Genomic DNA, 24,934 nt, shown 5'->3' on the forward strand with positions numbered 1-24,934 from the left:
GTGCATCCTGTGTGCTTTGAAGTGTCGAAGACTACACCTCCCTCAAACACACAAGGGGCCTTGTCATAACAGATAACTGACTGACTCCCACAGACAAGGGCTATGTGAGTCACCTGGGGGAAATCAAGACCCCAGCTGCTGAGAAGCACAATTTCAAAGCTGAGAGTTTGCTGGAGACAATTTTGTGCACAGCAGAGAGAATTTCTGCTGGCTTCAGCTCAGTCTGTGCATAGCATCAAACCAGTACTTGTATGAAGCTGCCTACAACAGCAGTTCCCTGTTGCAGGAGATCCTGCCCCCCAGGGTACAGTTAGAAATGTCTGCAAACACGTTTCTGTTTATCACAACTTGGGAAGGAAGCACTATTGGCATCTGGTGGGTAGAGACCAGGGATGTGGCTGAACAAAGCACAGAATAGCCCTGAAGAACAAAAAGTTACCCAGCCTTAAGTGTCAATAGTGCAATAGTTAAAAGCCATTGTCTCATAGGAGGAACCAGTAAGGATTTCCATGGCTATCACGACCCATAGGGGTCCTAACTACCCCTGGTCTGGCCCCAAGTCGGTTGACCGGCCTCATCATTGATGAGAACATTTAGTTAAAAGGATGAACTTCTAAGCTCTAATCCATGTTATTCCACTTCCCAGTGTAGGAAAGACACTCCACTCTCTATTCTTTCCTTTTCCTCATCTACAAAATGGTCATAGTAATTGTGTTAGTCAGCTTTTCATCTCTGTGATCAAATGCTCAACGGGGAAGGAAAGGTTTATCTTGGCTCACTGTTTCAGAGATTCCGTCTACGTTCATTGCTCTGGGCCCAAGGTGAAGCAGATCATCATGGCAGGAAGGCATGGAAGATGGAAGTTGCCCCATTCATGGTGGCCAGGAAGCAGAGGGTGGGGGCAGGGACCAGAGAGCAGATGTCCCCTTTTAGGCCACATGCCCAGTGACACACCTCTTCCAGCCACACCTCACATCTGCCTACGGTTACCACCCAGTCAGTCCATTCATTCTAGGATGGACTGATGCAGTTATAGCTTTCAGATCCATTCATTTCACCTTCAATATCCCTGATTGATACATCTTATACCCAAATCACAAGAGTAATAAAACTTGTCCCTAGAGTTGTTTAAGGACCAAATGAACTGCAAGAAAATAGTGCATATAAAGTACTTCATTAAGTACCTAACTCTTAAGAAGCAATGTTATGAAGATTTTGTTTAACCTCTGCTTTATTTTTATTGTTATGTAATTATTTATTGTCATGTAATCTGTTTTTGCTTCACCTGACTGAAAAGCCCTTCTCCCTCCTGCCCTCCCACCTGTGATCATTCCTTCTTCCCTCAAAGTTCAGCTCAAATGCTATTTCCCTTGGGAAACTTCCTCAGATCTACCCGTGGGACAACTTGGCCCTTCCTCTGGGGTCCCCGGCCTCTTATTTTTCTTTGTTTCCACCCTGATGACTTAGTTAATCACCCAGCCTCTAAATGCCAGTAACACATCATATTATCTGTGTGCCCTCACCAAGCCACAATGAATACTTTTTAATTAAATTTCAACCTGTAGTTCTAGGCATTTCTGCTATTTCTGATCATTCTGAGAGCTCTTCCTTACTCCTTTGATTTTCTGCAACAAATAATAACCCATCCAAAATGCTGAGGTCATCTCCAGTGGTGAATGTCTCTCAGAAGTTGACTATGGGTCCAAAGACCTATAAAACATTCTGAGATGAACTTGGGAAGACCAAATACCAAAGTAGATAATCTTTGGAGAGACATGAAGACCCCAACATTCACTAACTCTCATTAACCCAAGGGACAGAATTAGTTTACATGCAATTCACAGAAATCAAATTAGCCTTTCCTATGAACTATCTTTTTGATATCCAACCCCATTAGGGAGGTACCAAAGTTATTCCAGTTATAATTACTGGGCCAATGTTACATGGCAAGAATGACTAGGCAGGCAGGTTATCTAACCCAACATCTGTGCTTCTATAATCACTCTGATCATCTTTCAAACATTAAGTGACTTGGCACTGTTAAATGAAAAATAACAGAAACTATTCTTCCAACAAAAATTTAAGAACAAGTCTGATTTGTAGAACTTCTAACAAAACTATTCTAGGTTGAAGGTGGGGGACTTCCTGAATCACTCACCAACTGTTACCTGCTTCCCACTTCAGGTGCTTTTAGAGGAATTCTGAGAATCAGATGATTACACCTTTATATCCTACAGATGTGGAAATGAGCCTAGACCTCAGAAGGTGAAGTGCTAAATGATGTGCTAAAGTTCCTACAGCTTGAAAGTGTCAGGGCCAGGAATTCTAGGTCTCCTGGCCCTGAATCCAAAGTTCTTTTGACAGTGTATTGACCCGTGTTTTTGACAAGTCTTCCTTATTAAGAATCACAGAAATAAAAGATAATCTCAAAATTCCACAAATAATTACTGTATTTCATCTGACCTAAGATGCCATTGGGTACAATACACATCCCATTTCGAGGTGTTGCTGGTTCTGGATGTCAGAATCAAGGGCATGACAGGTTTCTGTCAGAACAGTGGTTTTACTGATTGTTGGTCTCTCCTTTAGCCCTTCAGCACTCTAATACAATGGTCCTAATCTCTTTTGGTAATAAAGTCTCCTTTGTAATCTAGTGAAAGTTATGGAAATTCTAGCTAAAAAAAAAATGCACTTACAATACAGCTTTAGATGTAGTCTGGTGGTCCCATGACACCTTTCCACAAAACCAATACACTTTATGCATTCTGTGTTAATCACAATTTCCACTTCTAGTTCTTTCCTGCTTACTTTGTTCTGATCAAAAGGAATCTATTCTCCATCTTACAAACGCAAAATTAGTTTTGTGTTAATTTTGGATGGAAGGGCAACCTTATGAAATAGGAGTCACATAACAATGTGTTCTTAAATTTTCAAATTAGAAATCCTAAAAGGCAAAATCAAAATAAAGAAAGTGAACGGTATTCTGTTCTGTGATTTGATTACATTACTATTAATCAAGTTCCTTTGTTAATGAACATTTATGTTATTTCTAGTTCTTTGTTATCCCAAACAATTCTTCAGAGAACATTCTTGTACACGACTGACAGTCCTTTACTGTGTGAGCAACAAACTTTATTTCATAACCAAAAAAAAAAAATGAAGAAAGTGAAATTGTGTTTGAAATTAATGGCAACCCATTCAGAGAAAAGAATTATTCCACTGACTTTTAGAACGAATGTTCAATATCTTCCCAAAGACAAAAATGACAACTGAAAAGGAATTGCAAACTCTTTTGATAATTATACTGTTTCTATTAATTTTACATTGCTATTTTGAAATTATAAGTCTTTCACAAGTGTTTCTGGAGATTTTCTTTGTCTGGATTTCTACTAGCTTTAGAGTAGAAAACCCCAGAAGGTGTTCTCATAAGTTGGAGAACTCCAAATCTAGGCTAGTCTCCCAATCAGCTTTGGCTGTGGCAAGGTAATTAAGAGCAAACATATGTTGTCATAGCAATTAGTTTTTCCTGGAGAAAAGAGCCTTGTTGCCAATGATAAAAAGAATTTTTCTATTCACATGATATGTCCTGTATTCTTTTTAAGAAATGTCTCCTTGGTCTTAGTGTTGGGTGGCCAATTTATCTTGGTTTGTGCAGTAATTTTCTGGTTTTACCTGGAAGTCTGTGACCCAGGAGAACCCTCAGGTCAGTGAGAATCAGGGCTGTTGTCACGACCATGTCAGCTGCTCACTCTCCTTGCCCTAGACTGGTGCTCTTTGTAAAGCCCTCCTCCATATTGACTAAGAATGATCTTGATCAACTCCTCCAGAAAAGTTGTCACCATGCCAAAATGCCTCTTTTCCAACCCCATAGTTCTCCTTTGAAAGAAGGGAAGAGAGCTGGGGATGGCAGAACAGGGACTTTCCGTCTATTCCACACAACCCACATTGTCATATTAGAAGCATGATTTCTGTCTTTCCCATGCACCTATGTTTTTCATGGCTCTTAACAGTCCCACTTGCCTTCCCGAAGAAGTCATGCCACCACCAAGGTACCATTTCGTCGGGAATAGAAAAGAATGAACGATTCTCACACCCTTTTGAGGGGGTATCTGGAGCAAAGTAGGGGTGAGTTATAAATCCCTGAAAGCATCATGCGTGAAGTTATTTTGAGGTGGAGCAAGGCCTGTGATGAAGGTTGTGTCAGCCAGCATTTTTTATTTTTTCCACTTTCACAATTACCTGAAAAAAAAAAAAAAAAAGAAAACAACTCAGAGGAGGAAAGATTAATTTGGGCTCATAGTTTCAGCGGTATGGACCCTGGCCAGCTGGCTCCATTGCTTCAGGCATGAGATGAGGCATATCACCATGGTGGAGCAAGGCAGAGGAAAGTTACTCAACTCACTGAGCTGAGCAGGGAGAGAGGAGCAAACCAAAACAAGGAATACCAGGGCATGCCCCCAGGGCCTGCTTCCTCCAATCATGCTCCACGGCCTGTAGTTTCCACCCCCTCCCAGTAGTCCATTCAGCCACTGGTGGATTAATCCACACTGAGGTCAGAGCCCTCGTCATCACTTCCCCAAACCCCATCTCTGACCAGGTCTTCAAAACATGAGACTCTGAGGGACTTTCCAAGTCTAAACCTTAACAAAGATGGAGGCTGGCTTTTGAAAAAGTAGAAGAAAAGAGAAAGCATTCAGTGGCAACAGGGAAACCAAAACCAGACGGCTTGTCCAAAAAAGTCATGACCCTCTTGGGCCTGGGTGAAGAGATCATGACCAGCAAATGGCCAGGAGGGCACAGAGTCCAGAGCACTGAGGAAGAGCTCAGGCAGCAGGGTGTGGAGAGGCTCCAGGAAAACAGAGTGTGGCCACCACTGCTTTCGCTGGATTTTAAAACTTTTACTGGAGAAAATTACAAACATAATTACAAACAAGGATCAAGAGACTCATATAACGGAATTCTGTGTGTCCATTTCCAGCTTTCAAAAGTAGTGAATTCACAGGGAATCATTTTCATTCTTACCCCACCAATTCCCATATCCCAAAATTTCTAAGCAAATCCCATTTTACTGTGTTGTTTTTAAATATTTCAGTGTATATCTCTCAGAGAGAAGGCCTCTTTTTTCAAACATGTTCATAATACCACTACATGTCTAAAAAATTAATGGCAATCCCACTGTATTATCAAATATCCAGTCCGCTCATTCTTCCATTTCTTTGTGGCAGCAGTTAACGTGTCTCTTAATTTCTTTTTATCTATAGGTTTACTCAACCTCTTTCGTTTTCCCTAATAATTTGTTGACATAACATGTAACTTTTTGGGTAAGGCTTCTCACTCGACATTTGGCCAAGTACACACAATAGGTATTGTTTAGTGTATTCCTCTGTCTCCTGTATTTCCTGGAAACTGTTGGATAGATTTAATGATTTGATCACATTCAAATTTTGTTAATTTTTATGATATGGTGAGGTTCCATTAGGTAGCACCTAATACCTAATTACCTCTATTTATATGATGTTAAGATGGATCCATGGGTATCAGTGTCACCAGCCAAATCCATCTCTCATAATATTATCCATTAGCATTTTACCTATTGATTTTATTACTATTAATAATAATAATCTTTATTTTAATTTTCCTCCTTAATTTATAATCAGGAATACTTTTATAAAGAAAAAGAAACTTTCTAATATCGACTACTTGGTTGTCTTGAGTTAATATTTGACTAAAAAGACAGGGAAAATGATTCATCTTTCCTTTTATTCACTAATTTTCATAATAATTAGTGGAGTCCCTAGAATTCTCCAACTGTAACAGTGATTCCTCTGCTTATCTAAAATAACATTATGAGTTCAAGGAATTTTTACATAAATGATGTATTTCAATGTATTGCAGCTATTCTTTCCTTTGATGTTTATGTTGCTCATCTTTAGACCTTACAAACTACTTTCCATTGCTCTTAAGTCATTTTAACATGTCCCCAAGGGCCTCTGGTAGTTCCCTTGCCTTCTGAGGTGAAAAGATGGTCCAGAATTGTCTTATGCATTTCCTATCCCACACATGTAACGATCTACTTCTGGAAGAAGCTTCAGTTTCTCAGTAAGAAATAGTATTTGGCGACAACAGTTGGATAGGAAATGCGCTCATTCCTACCAGGTTGATCAGTCATTCTTCCCAACCTTTTTCACTTAAATAGAATTATTTTTCTATTTAAGAAAAAACAAATCAGGAGTTCATTTTACTAATATCTTTCTCTTTACTGAGGAAAAACTCAGTCCCTAAAGGAAGTGCAATTATAACTTCCAATACATACATAAGCGTATGCATGCTTGTGTGTATGTGTATGTGTATATATACATCTATTCTATATGGCAAAAAAGAGACATGGATAGGGACTTCATTCTCATGACAGAAGAAAGAAAGGCCCCAGTGGAAGGAGTAAAGAGAAGATACTGGAGGAAGAAAGGGAAAATGGGGGAAGGAAAAAAATTAAGAAAGGAAACTTCACATGAATATAAAATTTGAGGTCTCATGAATGAGGTGAAGATGTTCATGTACCAGAAAACAACTTCCTGAAAGCAAAAACTCCAAAATCATATTTCTCAGTCATTTCCCACAATAATAACATTGTTGTAAGTACTCACTATATAAATTCATTGATTATCATAGCAACATTAAGAGGTAGACATTATTATTATTATGTCCATCTTATCAAAGAAAAATTGGAATATAATAAGGGTGAGCCACTGGCTTAAGCTGGAATTACTGATGAATCAAAGCCAATATCCAACCTGGGCAATCTGAGTTTCATAATGATGACACATGTCTTTCAAAATAAGATATGAAACATCATCACATAGGGGGATATAGCTCAGTTGGTAGGTGCTTGCCTCACATGCACAAGGCCCTGGGTTCAATCACCACAAATATATATATATAATAAAAATTTAAAAATCTTCTTAAAAAAAAGACCAACACATAAACATGTAAATATTCACACATGCATTTATGACTTGGAAAAGAGAAACTATAACAAACTCAAGCTAAAAACATCTCATTGTAAAATGGAATTTTGGAAACACATGAAATTTTTTATACAAATTAATAGCATTTATAAAAATAGGAAAACTTACAAGGATTAGAATTAAAACAGAGAGAGAGAGAGAGACTTATTCATTTATCCTTCTATTCATTCCACAAAAGAGGACACTGAGAGCTACAGACATTAACTTCACAAAGTCACTCACCCTAAGACATCTACAAATTCAGAATTGTATAGCACAAAGACTTTGAAATGCCTTTAGCTTTGAGGAACTCGGTGTGACTGAGCCAACGGGTGGATGGTCTTGACATGGGATCCAGGCTGTCTCTTCTCAAGGTGCAGCACTATGTTATCCATGAGGCTTTCCTTCTGAACTTAGAATTCAATCCTCTTGTTCCATTACAATAAGCTAGAAATAGTCCCTTTGTCCCAAGTAGTTTCAGTCTAATGGGTGAGAAGGGGGAATCCCTCATGCAAGCCAGAGCAGGTGCAGGAAGTTATCCGCCTCCTTCCTTCATCCCCAAGGGCCAATCATCACAGCTTCAGCTGAGGATGCCTAAGAAGCAGAGCCTGCAGCTGCGAAGCCCTCCTGCCAAGAGTGTGTAAACCCAAAATGGAAGCTGGAGGGAAAATAAGGCAGGCTCAGCACATCAATCCTCCCATTTGCTCCCCATCAGAACCGGGGAGAGCAGACGTAAAAACATCACCAGCTGGTGTGTTTCCTGGCAGAGACATCAGCCACAGTCTCCCTGGCCCCAGACACACTGGTGCAGCAAACAACTTCCATCTGTGGCTCCGTTTCCTTTATTTACTGGGGCTAATAGGCAGGGAAGAGAACAGACCAATGTTTCAGAGGCCCATGGGACCTGGGCGCTGCCTCCAGCAGGACAGGATTGATGGATGGTAGACTGACAGTCAACAGTGAAACCTCATGATGCCAGTAAACCCAGCTATGAAATGAGCAAGTGCTCCTCCGGGCACCACCGCTGCGGTGCCTGCCCTCACCTCCCAGCTCTGCCCACACTTCTGTCTTCCGGAGCCCGGCAGATCAGCTGGGCTGGGAGGACGAGCAGGACACCTTAGGCAAGGAGCATTAGGAGAAGCCAAGGCCTGCCTGGGAGGGTTGGGGACAGAATGGGAAAGACCTGCCCCTCCAGGCTTCCTCCGTCTTCCATCCCTGGTGGGTCTAGCTATGGTTTTTGGTCCCTTGTAGTTCACTGAAGAAACCACAGGCTCTTACATGGTCTTTTCTGAATGATCTTGAAATGGGAGAAGCAATAAGAGGAAGAGCTGAGAGTTGGCTTTCCTTCCAAGACTTGATGCAATTTTGTTTGCTTTTACCATTCCTCTATTCTCTTCCTCTTTGCTTCTATTTTAGATAGCCACCTACCTTCTGTCTGTGTGTGTGCTAAACCAACCGCTTCAGCCCTTCTCCAGGAGGACTCCAAATAGCAAGGTGTAAGAGTCTCAGTGGTTCCTTCCCCATTTCAATTCCCCATGGCTTTTCAACCCCCAGTTCAAGCGCAAGACACAACAAGAAGAGAAGGTGGTGAGCTGTTCTCCTGGTCCCAACTCAGAATGCAAGTCGTGTATTCAACGTCCATTCTTCCACAAACACTCACTGAGAACCTCTTATTTAAAATGGAAATAGTAGATTAAAAAACAAGTTAGCTCACTCTTTCAAATCAGCAAATGAATAATGTGAGACCTATTCACATTACAAAGCAGAATTTGTTTTTGTTGTTGTTGATGATGATTATCACTGTTATCGGTTTATTGTCTTACTTTAGTAATTCTCAGAAAAATCGAAGTTCACGTAGAATAAAAGTTGCAAATGGCTGAAAATCACCACAAGACTGACAAGGATCCAAGGGGTCAGTGGCAGAGTAGGGTGTGCTAGTGATTACCAAGCCAACCCTTGTGGGGCAGGTCAATGGAAATGCACATGGTGTGGCCTCTGGAGCTAACCCACCCAAGGACCGTGTCAATTTCTCTGATCTTGTCAAGTCACTTGTTTGTTGGTCTCATTGCATCCAAATCCCTGTCTCAGTGTTTGGAACTTGAAGATGTTCGATAAAAGAACCCTCCTCCCCAGGCACACCCCCACACTCATCCCCCCCCCCCAAAGGACATTGTACATATCTCTATTATATAACACTTTTTTATATAAATATTTTATTAGTTGTTGGTGGATCTTTATTTATTTTGATGTGGTGCTGAGAATCAAACCCAGTGCCTCACACATGCTAGGCAAGCACTCTACCACTGAGCCACAACACCAGCCCCTATTATATAACACTTTTAACAATACGTTTCATTTTCTGATTACTGGTCTATGTCTCCCATTAAATTATGAGCCATCAGAGAAATGAAGCCATGTCCTACGTATTTATCTGATAACTAAGAGTGCACAGTAGTTACTCAATTCACCAGTTTTCAGATGGTCGAGTTTTAAATCTCTCAACTTACTTAAGGGTCAAAAATGACATCTAAAACATTGCCACAAGCAGTGGATAACTTGGTGCTAAACCCTGTGCTACAGCAGACTTGTCAGAGGGGTCAAGTTCAGAGGTGAAGGAAAAGATCAGATGGAGGGTCACCCGGAGAGTTTCATGGGGGAGGCAGCTCCTGAGAGGTGCCGCAAGATCCTGCAGCCCTGGGTGGAATGAGGAAGCCGCTTGAGAAGGGTGAGAATGGGCAAAACCGGGGGCAGAGGTGAGCATGCCTCAGTGAAGAGGGAAGGAGCTAATGGCTCAGAACCCAGAAAGCAAGGGCGCCTGCACTTGATGTCGTTGGAATGGGGAAGCACTGGGATGTAAGAGGCGGGGAGGGGCTTGGCATTCCTGTTGTTTAGGCCATGGACATAAGGTCTGAAGCCTCCCAGCCTCTGGGACACTCTGAAAGATTCTGGCTGCTTCTGGAGTTGTTGGGAAAGGAAGTTCATGGGAAGGGAAGGGAACCCCAGAGCTTCCTAGTGAGGGGTTAGGCACCACTGGGAGTCAGCGTCCATCCTGCTGGAGCCGTGTTCACAGCAGGAGGCCAACCTAAGCTCAGGGAGGACCAGCATCCCAGCCCAGGGGTGAGAGACCCAGGTGTGGTCTGCTCAATGACATCGTCACAAGCACGGGGCCACTAAAGGTCCTTGAAGAAGGAAAGATGAAGGACGTGTTGAAATGCGTTTGGGGAAGGATCACCTGTTAGTCAGCTTTCCACTGCTCTGGCAAAATTCCCAAGAAAAGCAACTGAAAAGAAGCAAGGTTTATCTTGACTTTGCTGTCAGAGGTTCAGGTGACGGCTGCCTGGCCCTGGCCGCCTGGCCCTGGCCCTTGGAACTCTGGCAACACAGTACATGGTGGCAGGAGCGCATGGCAGAGGATGCCTTCTCGCCTCACGGCAGCAGGGCACCAAGAAAGAGGAAGGGGCTGAGGTCCCAGCATGTGTCCCTTCCAGGACACAGTGACTCACGTTCTCCCACCAGGCCCTACCTCCTAAAGGGCCCACCATCTCCCAGGGTGCCACTGGATAGCCACCAGAACTTCAGAGGACCCACTCCATAAAATAACATTGTGTCAGAAATAGTTTTCTTTTCTTTTTTAATGAGCCACAAACATGGGAAAGGCAGACAAATTTAAAAGGTAATTGTCCATTTTGTGTGCATGTATACTCACACGTGTGTCACATTCTGCTCACTCACAACCCTGTGAGGCACATCTCACACTCATTTCACGGATGAAGAAATGCAAGGCGGTGACGTCAGTGGCTCTCTCAAGAGCACAAAGCTTGCAAATGGCCCAGCTGACATCGGCCCCAGCGCTGCTTTCTCAACTCACTGTGCACATCTTTGAATCAAGTTGTCCGTCTCCAGAGGAGCTGAGCTGCTCAGAGCACAGAACCTAACTCAGAGGGGCAAAGGGGACAGAAAAGCAAACAATGCCACTGAAACTCACAGAAGCAAAAATGTGTGATCCGGTGAGTGGCTGGACAGGGGTAAGCTGCATCTTGGCTTCTTTGGTTAGAAAAACCAGTGCCCTCGCTGGCCGCAGGTTTATATGGAAGGAACAGGAAGATCTGTGAGAGGAGCTCCTTTCAGAACTTGTGGAAGTCACAATTGCTCAGGTGCCCTGTAAATGCTTGGCACAGAGTTCAATTTGTTACCATCTGCAAATGACTAAAAAGCTTTTCCTTCTTCTGTGAAGGTTTGAAAATGGAACAAACCCAGAGGACACCATTCTCTGCTCACAGCTGTAACCTGCAGCTGGGTGTTCTTACGAGCACAAAGAAAAGAAAGGTCATCTTTCCTGTCCAGCAGAGAAAGTAAATTGTAAGCTGTTTTGAAATATGCTGGTGCTATTTTAAGCCTGACCACAAATCCATGTATCTTCTAGGTTAGCTTGTAGTTTGTATAGACACAGTAACTCCAAACTGAGAATGTCTCATTATTCTACATGCCACTGGACAAGGTGCCAAAAGACCAGACTCAGCCAGGCCACTAATCAGCAGGCGAAGCTCAGGTGAGTGATGTGACCTTGCTGGCCTGCCTTGTCTACTTCTCAGGAGCATTGACATTCAGGCAAGTGCTTTGCAACTTACAGAGACTCACGTCCATGGAGGCCGTTATCATCAGTCTGTATAAAATAACAATTGTACTTATTTTATCTCCAGTTTGTAATTCCATGCCATCATCAAGCTGCATCCGTTCTGGTCTGTAGCCCTTGGAACCTGTGTGGTCAGTTACAGTGAAGCTGGAGAAAATCTGACACAAGGCAGGCAGGACCTAGAAATCCCCAAATTGTCATGGAGCCTTTACTGATGGAATAGGGCTGCTCAGAGTCTTTGCATCTGAGTGCAGCAGCAACCCCTACAACTTTTGAAAACAAAGAAATAGAACAAGGTGATTATCATAATCACTGATGTCAGATAGACAATGATTTAAATCATGTCTCTGCTGTATAGTAGATGAGCAACATATCCTTTCTTGACCTCAGTTTTTTTCCACTAAAAATATAAGCAATTAAAAATAATCACATTAATGAGTGTATTTAAAGCAGCTGAACAAGTGTCTTTTTTTTTAGAAAATGCTAACTAAATGTTAATTCCCTCTCCCACTTATATATATGCCCTTTCTTCCATGATGTATCAAAACAGAAATTACATTATCCAGGCCATATCTTTGCAATTAACAAGTACTGGGTTTCTTGGTTGGTGGGTTTCTTGGAAACAGGGTCTACCCATATTGCTCAGACCGCTTTCGAATCACAATTCCCCCATCTTACCCCCCTGAGTAGCCAGGACTACCTGTGCGCATCACCACTGTGCAGCTAGGACTTTCTTTTAGATGTCTAGTGCACATTTTGTCTGTCTTTGTGATATCTTTAGAGCTACATTTGTCTACATGTCTCTGTGATCTCCAGGAGCTGGAATCTGCCCTCCCATACCAGCAGACAGCACACCCAAAAGAAAAAAAAAAAAAACCCAGTTGAAATCCAAAGACATTCTTTGTAAAACAAGACCTGTCTTGCTTTGTTTCAAGTAAATGTCCCTCCAAACAGGAAGCTCAGTACACAGATCTAGCTTCAGGCAAAGTATGGATTAGTTTCTGGTTTCAGAAAACCCACTGTGCTTCTTGGTGAACAATTCCAAGAATTGTCCCAATTTCTCTCCCTCATGTTGACGGGGAAAGACCATCTGAACTAGTACCTTTCATTCTCATGTAGACCAATTCTACCTGCCATGCAACACCAACAGGAGGCCGGTGACTGGTTCCTGCTCTCATTGTCCTTGAACAGCTCTTTCACACTACGTTTCTTCCTGATCTGTCCCAGTACCATGTCACCTCACACTACCACCCAACGGATTGACAGATGCAATGTAGACCCCTTTGACCCCCCACTTACACAGGCAAACTGTATTTATTAACACAATATCACCTCACCTGTATTGAGCTCTGTGCTGGATGCTCTGTGATGTCATCCAGTCCACATAAGAGTCCTCCACGTGGAGAATAGGATCGTCATCCCCATCTCACCAACCAAGAAACTAAGATGAGGGTTCCTCCACTAGAAGCAGCAGAATCCAATTCAAACCCAGACTGCCTGGCTCTGGACCCTGGCACTTAAAGGTCACATTGCAGTGTTAATTCTGCCACTGTCAGGAAATGACATGCTTCTTCTTCACCTTTCCATCAAAGGGCATCCCCGCCATCCCTGTCTCTCGTCCCCCAGCCTCCCAAGGAATACTTTTTAAATTAGCTTCCCCTTCTCCTTTCAGCATTTTCAACCACGGCTTTTCTATCAGTCTCCTACTCGTAGGAAATCACTCTCACATTGAACAAGATGTCCCTCAACCCTCTGTTCACCTCTTGCTCTGCACCTTCTGCCTTTACTCCTCTTTCCTTTACCACCCAGCTCCTTGGAAGATCTGTCAGCATGCGGGATCTCCAGTTCCTCTTCCCCCTCACTTTTCCAGCTCACCAAAGTCCAGATTCCTGATAATACCCATACAGTATAGGTCTTCCAGCTAAAGTCACAAATCCATGCACACAGATAGCTGCAAATCAGAGTGCCTCGCCACCGCAGCTCCAAACCTGGGTACTCGGGACCTAGTGGCATCTCCACTGGTGTATCTCATGGACACGTCTCTCAAGCTTGACCTGGTTCTCTCAGCTCCCCTCACACCCTCGTCCTCTCTCTCTCCAAGGTCACCATCATCACTCAGCTGCTGAATCCAATATTCTCCAAGATTCTTCCTTTCCTCTCAGATTCTAATGAGAGTCTCTTGAACAGCAAGTTATGTGTTTACCTAAAAATATAATTCAGATCCTTTTGTTCCCGTCTATCTCCACTAAGTGCTCCAAGCCCCACCTGACAACATCTCTCTCCTGGACCACAGTAAGAGCCCTCCACCTGGTGTCCCTCCATCCATGTCTGCCTCCTTACAACCTACTTTTTATCCAGCCACAAAAGAAGCATATTCAAGTATAAATCAAAGTGTGTCACTTCCCTATTTAGAACCTTAGGTGGCTTCTAATTGCTTGTAGAATAAAACCCTAATTCCTCAAATCCCTGCTGATTTGGCACTTCTTACACCATATACAGAAATGGATTCAAAATAGCTTATATATTTAAATATAACAGGCTAAACTTAAACTTTTAAATATATGCCAAAGAACATATCTTTATGAATCAGGGTGGAGAATGTTTCTTAAACAAGACACATAATAAGTCCTGTAAAATGAAAACATGAGTCATAGGAGGTATACAACATGTAAGATCTATAGGAGTTCTTTAATATTAAATATATGTAAGTATATTATTATATGTAAATATATGTAAGTATATTAATATATGTAAGTATATTATTACATATCTAAGTGTGTGTTTGTATATATAAAAACAAATAAGAATATATATATGAATGATTACATAAGAGAATGTATTTTTAAAACAAGAACCAACAAAGGATTACTATTCAGAATATATGAAAATTTCCACAGATTAATAAAAAAATACAAACACCCCAAATAGAAAAATGGAAGTGAGTCATAAATAAGTACTGCATAGAAAACATTGAATTGCTGGGCTGGGAATATAGCTTAGTAGGTAGAATGCTTGCCTCACATGCACAAGGCCCTGGGTTCAATTCCCAGCACCTAAATAAATAAATAATCAATAAGCACATGAAAAGATGCTTAAACTCATTAGTGATTAAGTAAATGCAAATCAAGACCATATATGGTCCCATTTGACACTCACTAGTTTGGCAAAAATTGAGAACAAAATACTAAGTGTTGGTAATTGGTACAACTGTTTAGGAAAACAATTTGAATTCAGTTGAGCATATAGATAATCCCAGGTCTTTAGATTCACTATGGTTTCTGCTTAGCGCAGACATCCTCAAGTTGTCTGTCTAGAAAACTCTTATTCTGCTTTCAAACTTTACTTAGATAGCATCTTCTTACTTGAAATCTCCTCAGAAGCTGGGAACATAGCTCAGTTGGTAGAGTGCTAGGCTCCCATATACCAGGCCCTGGGTTCAATCCCTAGCACAAAAAAAAAGAAAAGAAAAGAAAGAAATCTCTTCAGATTTTCAGATGCAAAAATCCATCATTTCTTCCTCTGCACTTCTTGTTGAAGGTCGCATGATCCCAAATTACACTGTATTTTAATTATGTACTACACATCTCTCCAAACAGCCTGGAACTTCTAGAAAGCATGTGCTGTTCCATCTCACCACCCAGGGCTCCACACATGGCAATAAGGAACAGGACTTTTGCTTCCTGTGTCCCTTTCCATACCCCACACCCCTGCCATTCTATGGTAGCTGCAAATTGAGGTCTGATCCCCTTTCCTGGGAAAATCCCCAGGCTACTGCCCCCTCTCCTGTCTATCCCTCAGCTTCCCACATTTCAACACACACAGTTCTGATGCAGTTTCACAGGACACAACCCCAAAGCCAAATTAAACGGTCAATGGAATCTGCCCACACTTCGAGTGAAACCTCAGTCAAGAATATCTCACTTGTGAGTGTTTTTAGACTCCAAAACAAGTTTTCATTTTAGAAGGACACTCGATGCCTACTTCTCCAGACCCCTGTGGAGACATTTGGTCATCCAGGACTTGGACGAAGGTGACTTCCTGCCATGGATTGAGATGTGTATTTGGTGTCTGGCAGCTTCCTGACCCATGCCTTCTGTGTCCCTCCATCCCCAGGGACCTTGCCTTGAGTAGCAGATGTGGACAAGGCTGTATTGATTCCGTTGTGCTGCTGCCTGTATCATTTGGCTGTGTTTGAGGTCAGCCCAGCTGCAGCCAGTCGGCAGGTATGGCACTTGGGAGATCAGCCGTTGCTTTCCAAGCCAATACCTGGGGCTTGTTGGCAAATGAGAAAGAACATTACAGAAAGAGCACTATGGTAGATTTGAGGCTCCAAGACTCCGCCATTTGTGACTTTTCCCAAAAATCAACCTCCCTGAACATCACTGTGTCTGACTGGAAAGTGGTGGCTACCCTGCCAATTTTCTTGGGATCAGGGAGAGTTTTCAGAATTAAATGCAATAATGAATTTAGGATTCCATTCAAATATTAATATTAGCCAAGATTTTTAAAATCTCCTTTGTGTTAGAAATGACTCTAAGAGCTTTATATTTGTTGATTTACTGTCAGCAATCGGATTTAAATATTTTGAGTACCATTTTGAATATGAAAAAAAAAGAGGCACAAAGGAAACTAATTAAGAACTTGCTTAGATGATACAGCCAGTAATGCAAGATCCAGGATCAGGTCTTAACCATGATACCACTGAACATCCTACAAGTTGCTTCTCTGTGGCTTTAGATTTGCTTTTAATAATATCTATAGTACCAAGAAATCACTTCCTTACCCATGCCTCAATAAAAACACTTGCCATCTTGCTATAATTTGGGCATTATATATGTGTCTCCCTCACTAGACTGTGACCTCCTGGGGGAATGGAGCCACATTACAGCCATCAGTAATAGTCCCAGCCCTGTGTGCTGGGCCTGGCCTATTGCACGTCACTCTCTAGAGATTTGTTGGGCTAGAAACATAAGGAAGGGAAGGTGTAAAGGGTGGGTGAATAAAATGGATGATGGATGGATGGATGTGGTGCAGAAGTGGGTGGGTGAGTGGGTGGTTGGATGAATGGATGGGAGGTGGGTGGATGGAGAGATAGTGGGAGAGTAAGCAGGTGAGGCTTCGTGAGAGGATGGATGGGTGAAGGATTAGATGACTCCCATGGTCAGTTTTACAGGGAGGTATCTGATCATCTTGAAACTCTATCTTTTCTCCATTTTCACTGCATATACCCATAATCTTTAATTATTTTCTATCTTGAGCTATAAGGAACCCATTTACTATTCTCATAGTTTTAAATTAAATAAACAATGATATGGACAGGACACAGAAATGGGACTGAACCAGGAAAGGAGAAAAAAATTCCACTTCATCTTAAAGCAGGGTCTATTCTAGAACCTTGCCTGGCATTTTAAAGCAGGGTATATTCTAGAACCTTGCCTGGCATCTTGCCTTCTTTGAGAAATTTTGAGAGTAAGAACTGGGTTTTGCAAAAGACCCAGAATAGCAAAAGCAATTCTAAGCAGGAAGTGTGAATCAGGCGGTATAGCGATACCAGACTTCAAACTATACTACAGAGCAATAGTAACAAAAACAGCATGGTACTGGTACCAAAACAGGCAGGTGGACCAATGGTACAGAACAGAGGACACAGAGACCAATACACAAAATTACAACTTTCTTATATTTGATAAAGGCGCTAAAAGCATGCAATGGAGAAAGGATAGCATCTTCAACAAATGGTGCTGGGAAAACTGGAAATCCATATGCAACAAAATGAAGCTGAATCCCTTTCTCTCGCCATGCACAAAAGTTAATTCAAAATGGATCAAGGAGCTAGATATCAAATCAGAGACTCTGCACCTGATAGAAGAAAAAGTTGGCTCCGATCTACACATTGTGGGGTCGGGCTCCAAATTCCTTAATAGGACGCCCATAGCACAAAAGTTAATAACTAGAATCAACAAATGGGACTTACTCAAACTAAAAAGTTTTTTCTCAGCGAGAGAAACAATAAGAGAGGTAAATAGGGAACCTACATCCTGGGAACAAATTTTTACTCCTCACACTTCAGATAGAGCCCTAATATCCAGAATATACAAAGAACTCAAAAAATTAAACAACAAGATAACAAACAACCCTATCAACAAATGGGCCAAGGACCTGAACAGACACTTCTCAGAGGACATACAATCTATCAATAAGTACATGAAAAAATGCTCACCATCTCTAGCAGTCAGAGAAATGCAAATCAAAACCACCCTAAGATACCATCTCACTCCAGTAAGATTGGCAGCCATTATGAAGTCAAGCAACAATAAGTGCTGGCGAGGATGTGGGGAAAAGGGTACACTTGTACATTGCTGGTGGAACTGCAAACTGGTGCGGCCAATATGGAAAGCAGTATGGAGATTCCTGGGAAAGCTGGGAATGGAACCACCATTTGACCCAGCTATCGCCCTTCTCGGTCTATTCCCTGAGGACCTTAAAAGAGCATACTGTAGGGATACTGCCACATCAATGATCATGGCAGCACAATTCACAATAGCTAGACTTTGGAATCAACCTAGATGCCCTTCAATAGATGAATGGATTAAAAAACTGTGGCATTTATACACAATGGAGTATTACGCAGCACTAAAAAATGACAAAATCATGGATTTTGCAGGGAAATGGATGGCATTAGAGCAGATTATGCTAAGTGAAGCTAGCCAATCCTTAAAAAACAAATGCCAAATGTCTTCTTTGATATAGAGAGCAACTAAGATCAGAACAGGGAAGAAGAGCATGAGGAAAAGATTAACATTAAACAGAGACGAGTGGGGGGAGAGAAAGGGAGAGAGAAGGGAAACTATGGAAATGGAAGGAGACCCTCATTGTTACACAAAATTACATATAAGAGTTTGTGAGGGGAAAGGGGAAAAAAAACAAGGGAGAGAATTAAACAACAGCAGGTGGAGTAGAGAGGGAAGATGAGAGGGAAGGGGAGGGGGGATAGTAGGGGATAGGAAAGGTAGCAGAATACAACAGTCATTAATATGGTATTATGTAAAAATGTGGATGTGTAACCGATGTGATTCTGCAACTTGTATTTGGGGTAAAAAATGGGAGTTCATAACCCACTTGAATCAAATGTATGGAAGATGATATGTCATGAGCTTTGTAATGTTTTGAACAACCAATAAAAAAAAAAAAAGAACTGGGTTTTGAACTTCTTCAAATCCCCAGCATACCTACTGCAAGGCAAAAGTAGATAGTCAATAAATGTCAGATCAAACTAATAAGTCAGCCAGGCCCCCAGCCCCTCTGTGTGGCCTCTTCTGTCCTTCACAGCAGGTGTATCCTGCTCATGCATCTCCCTCCCTTGGTGGAAGGTGGAGCCAGCAGCCACTCACCTTCGAGTGCAAGTACAACCAGCATAGGAACCTCTCCTTGACTTCCATGTGAAGGTCTTTCCCTCCCATAGAAAAACTTCTTCATTTAAAGTATCAGCCAATTTCCCCTTTGGGGAGAGTCTCATGAAGTTGTCCCAGAAGCCTCCATCTTCCAAAATAGCTACTGCAAAATGACACCCAGCGGAAGCTTCCCTCCTCTTGTGGGAGGTCAGGCTCCTTCTCCACTCCCTCTCTTCTCCTCTCCTGCTGGGGTACGTGCACCCTTACCTTCCTTGGTTTCTTCTCTCTGAGAACACAGGAGTACAGGGGAGGGGAAAGCAAGGTTACTGGAGAAGAAATGGAGGAGGGGGCAGATAAATACACAGTACTAACATTCATTGAGAACTTGCTCTGGTGTGAACGCCCTTACCAAAACTACTCATGTTAAAATAATCTCCATCATGAAGTAAAAGGTGGGACCAGGTGGGTTCTTTAGAAAGTAATCTATTTAACTCTGGAAAGCAGTATGGAGAGTCCTCCGAAAACTTGACCCAGTTATCCCACTCCTCAGTTTATACCCAAACGACTTAAAATCAGCATTGTTTATGGCAATCAATGTTTACCACATCAATGTTTACGGCAGCTCAATTCAAAATAGCCAAGCTATGAAACCAACCAAGGTGCCCTTCAACAGATGAATGGATAAATAAAATGTGGTATATATACACAATGGAATATTGCTCAGCCGTAAAGAAAAATGACTTTATGACTTTTGCCAGTAAATGGATGGATCTGGAGACTATCCTGCTAAATGAAATACGCCAATCCCCAAAACCAAAGGCTGAATGTTCTCTCTGATACGTGGCTAACAAACAACAAGGGAATGGGGGAAGAGAAGAATAGAAGTTTATTGGATCAGACAAAGGGGAATGAAGGGAAGGGAGTGGGGATGAGAATAGGAAAAGCAATGGAATGAGTGGGACCTAACTTTCCTATGTTCATATATAAATACAGGACCAGCAAAACCCCACATCATGTGCAACCCCAAGAATGAGATCCTAATTAGAATAAGTTACACCCCATGTACATATACTATGTCAAATACACTCTACTGTCCTGTATATCGAAAAAGAATTTTTAAAAGGAAAGTAATCAGGTTTAGATGAGATCGTGAGGGTGGGGGCTTAATGATGAGTGGGTTTATGAGAAGAGAAAGAGAGACCCGAGGTAGAGAGCCTGCCCTGTTTGACCAAGTGAGGCCCTGGACCACCTCAGGACTCAGCAGAAGGCCCTTACCTGATGCCAAGAAGATGCCAGCACCATGTTTTTAGCCTTCCAGACTGTGAACAAAATCAACCTCCTTCCTTTATAAATTACCAGGCTGTAGTATTCAGTTAAAGTTACAGAAAATAAACTAATATAACACATAAGTACCAGTTATTTAACTATTATCTCTCAGCTCCAAATCCACCCTTTTATGCTCCACTTTGATGCTAGTCCTGAAAATCAAGGAAACCCATTTGCTCTTTGCCTCCTCCTACTTTAAGATCTGCCCAGGGGTGGTACTAGGTGAAGATGGACAGGTGGAAGGGGGGAGGAGGGACCAACTCCTTACAATTTTGCTTCTGTTCTTGTCTGGGTCACAACATCCCAAGCTCTTCACCAGGGAAGTTGTAGTTGGCGCCACATTCCAGTTCATTTCCCCCACACACACTCAACATTCACCTCATTTTGGTCTCTCAGAAGCACTAGTACCCCCTCCCCAGAGGCTCAGTCTCAAGCCCCACCTCCCAGCTTCTGGGTTCTGATCACCCAACCTCCTCTTTCACTTCTTCAATTTCTCTCTCTGTTTCTTCAATGTTCCTTTTGCTCGTTTAATCCTTCAATCCCTGTTTAACTGATTCTCCATATTAAATTCTTTGTGTTAAAATATCAGGTGGAGTTTCTGCTTTCCTAAATGAATACTGGCCGACTCAACTGTTGTAACATTTGCTCTTTACAGAATCCCGAGGGGGACTTTGTCCTCCTTTTATGGATGAGTAAACTGAGACATGGAGTTATTAAAGTCTTGCTCAAGATCACACAAGCTTGAACTATAATGCCAGAAGCTTCTAACCCCATGCAATCCTGTCTAAAAATATCTATTTGCATAAGACTCTTGGTTCCTATGGTGAATCTGTATCCTCAGGGTCATTCGTAGAACTAATACTATATGCAAAGTTCCCTGAATAAAGAAGCATGAAGTTCTCCACCTCCACCTCACAGGACAGTCACGCAGAGACTTGCTACCAACAGATGGCTGCAATATAGGAGTGAGACACAATGTGCCTGGACTTCTTGAGGCCTACACAGCAATCCCAGGTAATTTCCCACCTACACAGCCAAAAAGGAATCAAATTCCAATCAAGAAATGATTATGTCTTTCCCCACAGTTTCTGATGAAAAAAAGCAAATAAAGTTCATTGGGTTGGCTATTCCTTCATAATACACAACCCCTCTACCCAACTTTTTGGGCATGACTCCATCTCAAAGTCTCCTTCATGGTTTTTATCTCCTCTTTTTATTATATTATCTCCCCATCTCTCTGTTATGTAAGTAAAATACATTCTTGGAAGACAGCTTAATCCTTTGAGGGAGAGATTTGGTCAACTTTTTGAACTTTACACAGAAAAATATCCCCCATACTCAGTTTTTCATCAAAAAGTGACCTGTAACGTAAAACCTCCTGAAGCCTCAGTAATTCCTCCTATTTGATTTTTGGCAATGGAAAGATGTGTGCTGGGTGTGTAATGACAGACTTGCTCTTATTCAGAGCCATGTACCTCCGAAGATTCATTGTTTTTCCTTTACACGAGAAACTGTGATCAGCCATATCTTTATCTATAACTAAGTTCCAGGTCATCTCCAGTTATTTAAAACATTAACATCAGAATAATGTCTCATGTGTCGGTCACCATTGGCTTGCTATTGCTTTTGGGTTTTGACCATCATTTCTAATCAGACTGCAGTTCCTTCATTTGCATTCCCCTAGCATGGCTTTTTTCTTATCATAGTCTGAAAAATAGCCATTTTTAATGGAGCACACCTAGTATCTCAAGGAAGAAGAAAATGGCATCATTTCACATCAGGAGCTTTATCACCAGAAGCCAAAATTGTCCCCACAAGGAGTGTGGAGTGAGCCAGTTATTTTGTAGTACTTTAACAGGCATCTCCTCTGGCCTGACTTAGGGCCTTCTGAGAGGGACTTGTGGGTGACATGAGTCACAGCCTCAATTAACATCTCCACCACAGCAGATGTCATGCAGGCCCCCTGTTGTGGAGATAGAAAGTGAATTATACTGGGAGTAAGAGGACCCTGCCCTTGAATCCCAGCTCTGTACCACACTAAGGCTCTCAGAGCCTAAGTTGTCTCATTTTGTAAAATGAGATCTTTCCTACTCCCTAGAGTTAGCAAGAGTGAACCATTATCAGTGACGATATTCGCATGGTGAGCTCTGAATTTTCTCAAGTTGGATATTAGTTACCATCTTTATTTTACATATGAGGAAACTGAGTCTCAGATAGTGAATTAAGTTTTCTGAGGCTCTTGAGTGAGTAAGAGGTCAACCTAAGTTTAAATCAAATTGTCTAACCCCAAAGTTATAGCTTTCCTGCACACCACTCTGACACCTATCAAAGACTAGATGGGTCGTAGCTGACAGGCGGAATGGTAATAAATGGGAAGCCTTTCTCCAGGGCTCTTTAAATTACATCAAGTATTGCCTTCAAGAATGTGACATGCATGACCACAGAAGAGTGTGGAAAGGAAGGACAGGGAAGGAGCCTTGTCACATCAGGGAGACACTCTCACATAGCACAGGGAGGTGGAGGCTGTCAGAGTTTAGTGGAGGAGTCCGCCTTCGCACGCATGCATTGAGGGCATGCTGGCTAGCGCTCTGGGTGGCTGGGGTTAGAAGGCCAATGTCTGTCCCTCTTCTCTCCTAAGGACTCTGGTCCATTGGGATAGACCCAGGAACCAGACAGAAATCAAAAGTGTCTGATTTATAACCCAGCTGAGGCTGGGTTGTGGCATGCTGTTTGGACCCAAGGCCAAAATAAGCTTCTATAATGATTTATTCTTTTCTTTCATTCACATTTCTCCAGATTCTATTGCCAAAGGGAACTAAGAGATTAATAAAAAAAAAATCACTTTTCAACATTTTGACCCAGGCTCTCATTCTTCCTTAAAATGGAAGAAATCTTGGTAGAATTGACTTTTTTATGACCCAAGACAGTTCCAAAAGAAAGGGGAGTCTTTCTTTCCTAACTACATTAACATAGTTTTATAATATATACAGCCCCATTTATTAAGACAAAATAAAGTAATACTCTATATTTTGGGATGCACTGATAAAATAGACTTGTCTAGAAACTTAACTTCCATATGTAACATTTTTTCTGTGGGAAAACACACACACACACACACATACACATACACACATACACACATTCTGTCTTCCAAACAACCCACAAACCAAAGTTTGAGAACTGTTATTTACCAGTATAAATATAGCACTATATTCCTGCGATATTCTTTCTTAAGAGACAGTCGGCTCCAAAGATCTCATTTTTAGTTGAAAAAAGACAAAATCCAATGCTAAACTCTAGGAACTGTCATAATGATGAGGGGGACAAAATTCCAGTTCCAATGACTCTCTCTACCATCCTCTTCTCTGCACACAAAATCCTCTTCTTAGGTTTGTCTTCATTCCAACAACCTAATTATAGAGGAAACAGAAACATTTTTAATGACAACATTGCTTATAGGTGTGATATGAATTTATTCTGTTAGGCTCTGGAAAGTTAAATGCCTGAAACATTCAGGGAGAAGGAAATTATGAAATAATTCCCTCAAACAGTTAACTCATCACATTCTATTGTTAAAGGTTAGTATCCTCACTTGGGGTCCCTGCAGAATGGGATCCATTTATTTCTGCCTTATCCACTTTTACATCTTTTGTCTTAGATTGTGATTTGATTGTCATTGTGGAACAACTCTTTGTTCAAAAATCTCTACACGGTTCTAGGAGCATTCTTTGATCCTGACTCTCTCAGCAGCAGTATCGACAGTCTCAGGCAGGCAACTTCAATATGCATATAGAAGACTCAGACAACACTCTGCCTTCTTTGATTTCTCCTTCAATAATTATCCATGATCCTCCTCCAGGCACCCATTCCACTGTCATACCCCAGACTGCCACACTACCACTATCGCTTCAAAATATCAAATGCAATAATCCCATATTTACCACCAATCCCATATTTACCACCAACCCCATATGGAGTCCTCTCCTGCTGTGCCCATATTCAACTACCCTTCATTGCAGTGCAGATTAAAATGTATCATCTCTTTTCACTTGTTCATGCCCCCCACCCCTCATCCCTTTGTTCATAGTCAACTTAAAACTCATGGTCTATCATTGACTGTAGAATCAGTCCCATATGTAGACGCTCAACCTTTCTCACCTCCCTGGGCATGGGAGGCAAGCCACATTTGAGGACAATTCTCCACCTACCCTGTGCCTGCAGACATGGCAGAAGGAAACACATGACCACGTGGATTGGTTCCACTTTAAATTCATGAGCACGATGCTTTAGAGGGTCCTTACTGCTGTTGATGGAATCTACCCCACACTCTCTGTCCATCTGTGATTATTTTCTCTTCTGGATCAGCGGCATCATGCAGATTTGATACAATTTCCCCCATCAATCCCTTCTGGCCACCATCCCAATCTCTTATAGAAACACGCTTCCTAAGAGTGGTCTGTATTCTTTCCCTACTTTCTTTATACTTTCTCAAATGTATGCCACTAAGTCTTTGAACTTCAGGTCTCCACTGAAACTCATTCTATCGAGGCCACTAATGGCCTTCACATTGGCATTCTCAC

General features: G+C 41.9%; 1 long non-coding RNA gene across 3 annotated transcripts in view; it reads right to left on the reverse strand.

Annotated features, from left to right (window-relative positions):
- Window positions 1–3,101: 3,101 nt before the first annotated feature.
- LOC124078803 (uncharacterized) overlaps window positions 3,102–24,934 on the reverse strand; it is a 51,074-nt gene continuing 29,241 nt past the window's right edge. For all 3 annotated transcript variants that reach the window (XR_006847062.2, XR_009224810.1, XR_009224811.1), the window contains exons 2-4: window positions 23,546–23,764; window positions 19,029–19,314; window positions 3,102–4,239 (exon numbers count right to left, since the gene is read on the reverse strand). This is a non-coding gene — a long non-coding RNA (uncharacterized LOC124078803). The remainder of the gene's footprint in view (window positions 4,240–19,028; window positions 19,315–23,545; window positions 23,765–24,934) is intronic.

Source organism: Marmota monax, unplaced genomic scaffold (assembly GCF_021218885.2).
Source record: "Marmota monax isolate L192 unplaced genomic scaffold, Marmota_monax_Labrador192_F-V1.1 WCK01_AAM20220418_F8-fsc00009, whole genome shotgun sequence".
In the NCBI taxonomy this organism is placed as follows: Eukaryota; Metazoa; Chordata; class Mammalia; order Rodentia; family Sciuridae; genus Marmota; species Marmota monax.